General features: G+C 35.1%; 1 pseudogene; it reads left to right on the top strand.

Annotated features, from left to right (window-relative positions):
* Positions 1-422: 422 nt before the first annotated feature.
* LOC118622182 lies at positions 423-551 on the top strand (annotated as a pseudogene).
* Positions 552-4,184: the final 3,633 nt, after the last annotated feature.

Below are 4,184 nucleotides of genomic sequence, written 5' to 3'. Positions count from 1 at the left end.
GACCCATATGTTGTTGCAATGGTTGTGTAATTTGTGAATTTTTAGACTCCCTAATTGTCATCATTGTTATTGATTTCTAGATTTATTTCAGTGTGCTCAGAGATCAAAAAGTACATTATTTCAATTCCTTGAGCTTTGTTTAAGCTTACCTATGTAATTAGTATATGGTCAATTTTGATAAGTAATCCAATGTGTACTTGTAAAGAATTAAATTATTCAGTTAGTGGAAATATCTATATCTATATATCTATTTATATCAATATCTATCTACCAATCTAGCTATATCTATATATCAATCTTTACATACATATGTACATGTATACCTAGTTGATTTTGTTAATCAGTATATTTAAAACATTTAGTTTTGGCATCTGTTCTCTTGAACATATTCTACACAATTGTTTCTACTTGTATATCTAATTATAGCTTCTTGGCCTTTTGGCTAAGATCAAGTATAGTATCTAATTATATATCTAACTGCTTCAGAATCTGAATCACATGATGGTCTGTGTCTCATTTATTTTCTCTTAATTTTTAGACATTTACTCCTCTCTTCTTTAATGTTTTAATGGTAGCTATTATATATAAAGAAACATGTTCAGCATGATGTTATACTCTTTCGCTTTTGCCCAGCAGTTAGAAGAGAAGCAGTTATTTTTGTTCTAATCAGAAATTGAGATGGTTAGGCCAATTCTCCATCTCTGTGAGGGCTGATCTATTTCTAGTATACTTTGCTCACTGGGCATCTAAATGAAAGCTTTTTAAGAGCCTCAACTGTAAGCCAAGTATGGATACCAGGCATCTTCCTTAGTAGTAGTCTCTAAGCCCTCATTTTAGTGTCTGCAGATCAGTAAAACTGGCTGAAGCACCGCTTATGCTTCTATTCTCTTGTTACAATGTTCTGTTTGGGTTTCTAGACCTCTCATTTTTTTCAGCTTAAACATAAGCAAATATCTTGAGGGACTTGGGAGCACCCTACATCAGCTTACTTCTCTTCAGTTCTTTTCTACCCGGAGCATTTGTCTTGATTCTTGACTGCCTGGGCAATGCTATCCACTATTTTTCTCTCAATGACAGTAAAACTGCTGGAAGTTCTGGGTGCCTCTTTGGCTCAGGCATTTGGCTCAGCACCACATTGTAATAGTGAATGCATCAAAGTGGAAAAGTGGCAGAATGTTATTTCTGCACAGTGCATTTTCTTTTATTTGGTATCTTTGAAACTCAAATCTTGGCTACACAGGATGATCTCTGATACCTTTTAGTATCATAAAAGCTGACCTAAAATAGCCCCAAAATGCTTTATTTTTTTAAAAATTTTTGTTCTTTATTTTAGGGAGAGAGGAAGAGAGATAGAAACATCGAAGAGAGAAAACATTGATTAAATGCCTCCTGCATGGCACCCATTGGGGGGGATTTGGCCCACAACCTGGGCATGTGCCCTGACCGGGAATCGAACTGGTGACCTCTTGGTGCATAGGTTGATGCTTAACCACTGAGCCACATTGGCCAGGCGAAAAATGCTTTTTTTATTTTATTTTATTTTAGAGGAAGAGAGAGAGAAAGAGAGAAACATCGATATGAAAGGGACACATTGAGTGGACGCCACCCGCATGACCAACCAGGGCTGGGGACAAACTGCAACCAAGGCACGTGCCCCCAGCAGAAACCAAACCCGGGTCTCTCAGGACCACAGGCCGATGCTCTAACCGCTAAGCCAAACCGGCCAGGGCGAAAAATGCCTTTTTAAATATAGAAAATATAGAAAACTTTTCTAATATAGAAAATTTTTGAGGAAAAAATAATAATGTATTCTGTTAGAAGGAATTTGTATTAGCTTTGATCATGTGCTATACAGTATTTTCAGTTAAATTTTTCAGGTTGGAATTACCTACACCAAGTAGGTGGTATACATTTTAAATCTAAACCCACAGAGAGCCACCTTCTTTTCCTTCAATATATTTTTTTAAGGACTATAATTGCATTAAAGCTATAGCTCTATTTGGGTAGATATGATGTTCTCAGTTCTTAATACTCATCTTACATGGGCCCAATGATTTATCTCTAGACTCCTATGTTAAATTTAACATCCCAGCATCTTGCTTAGCACAGAGCATCAGTGTTGGCATATCTTCATTGGCCTGCCCCACCTTAGTGACCTTGAAGTGCTTTTAGTTTACCAAGTTTTATTCTATTGTTCCTATTGATGGGCCTTTGAAAGAGTCCTTGTATCCTGAATTATATATTCCTGAATTATATATTTTTCTTTCTTCAAAATTTATTTATAAACTCAATGTAATTTTTGAAGAGACACTTCAATAAACTTTATATACTTTGTAGAACAGTGATGCAACCTACAACCAAAAAATAAAAAGTTTTGGTTTTCTGAGTCCAGAAATGATGCCTAATATTGGTTCCTCAACTTTGCATATTGTTGTTCAAATCTATTCCAGTAATATTTTGTTATCTTCAAGAACCAGAAACCAAACCCACTATTTTTTCTAGTAGAGACACACTATTCCAGCTGGTTTTGCCCACTTCCCAGTGGCAAAGAGGCTATATCAGTGGCTTCAAATAACTTTTAATGTGTTTTTGCTCTAGCATCTAAATCTTCAGTGACCCACCTCTGCCAGGGTAACAGGGCAATGACTTTAACTTATAATAGCTTGTTTCATAACTACTTAATACCTCCATCCAGAGAGTTCCCTAATTTCTTAATAAATAAATAACTTAAGGTAATTATTTATAATAATTATAAATATTGAATCAAATTGATTTCTAGTTTGTAATTCCATGAGAGATAGTGTTTGAAAATGGATTTTAGTTTAATTTTAAAGAAAACATTTAGTCTTGCCCTGGCCGGCTTGGCTCAGTGGTTGGAGCGTCGGCCTGCTGTCCAGAGAGACCCGGGTTCGGTTCCCGCTAAGGGCACGTATCTCGGTTGCCATTTGTCCCCGGCCCTGGTTGGGTTGTGTGGGTGGCAGCCACTCGATGTGTCCCTTTCACATAGATGTTTCTCTCTTTCTCCCTCCCTCCCACTCTATCTGAACAAAATATCGGGGGGAAAAATATGGAAAAGAAAGAAAGAAAGAAAACATGTAGTCTTGCCTAGCTCTGTTTTTATAGTAAGTTCCGAGTAGTTTTCTCTTTCAGACATTATAATTCTGATCATAAAGCAGTCTCTACTGGACACTTCTCTCTTTGCAAGTGTATTCCAAAGCCCATTATGGTTTCATTGGTCAAGGTTTTTTTCCTTTGTTTAAAAGTCTGGCTGTTACTGAAAAACGTTGATATTTGTTATTTTAGGATAAGCTTTTAACAGTAGATGCCACCAGTACTTACAATGTACTCTGGCATAAAAAATAAAATAAAAGATATGTTATTTTAAAAAGAGTCAGTTCTGTAAAGAGCCAGAATTTCTATCAGCACTCTCAGGAAAATTTACTATAATTATATTTGTATTGTTCCCTTATATATAGTACAACTCTTCCCCAAACATCTTATTTTGTAAGTTCCTAAACCTGCCTCACATCTAAATGACCCCCCACCCCACCTTTTCTTCTGGATATATTTTATTTTCTTTAGAGAGTGTTCATTTGTAGGTTGCCAGTGTAAATAAATTTATCATTTGTGGCCTCGATATTTTAGTTTTATTTATTGTGGGAAGTACAAGAAGCTCTATATAATCACCAAATAATCTACCTATAGTATTATATATGCTAACACACACACACACACACACCCAAATATATATTTTAATTTTTACACTATGATCAACATTTTTCTGTTCAGTTTAATATTCTTATATTTTGTTGAGAAAGCTTTTTTACCCCCAAATTAACTGCTAAAAGCATGCCCATAAAATGTTTGTCTGAAGTTTTGAACTGCTTATATATTTAAACCAATACCTTGGTTACAAAGAACATTTGTTAATAAAATTCTCAGGTCATTGCTTTATCACCAAGTGTTTACAAGCAAGTCATGAGTATAAGTTTAGAAAACAAAACCTATGAAATGGCAAAACATTAACATCTTCTCCTTGGTCCAACTACATGGATAAGAATGAGGTTAATATCATTCTTTAAACCAGAGGGCAATAATGCATATTTGGACCACTAAAATGTATTCTTTAAGAGCACATATTTCATTTTTTAGGTTAATTTTTACTTTCTGATCCAAATAGTTTT

Source organism: Molossus molossus, unplaced genomic scaffold (assembly GCF_014108415.1).
Source record: "Molossus molossus isolate mMolMol1 unplaced genomic scaffold, mMolMol1.p scaffold_m16_p_8, whole genome shotgun sequence".
Lineage (NCBI taxonomy): Eukaryota > Metazoa > Chordata > Mammalia > Chiroptera > Molossidae > Molossus > Molossus molossus.
This window is presented reverse-complemented; position numbering and strand designations above follow the sequence as displayed.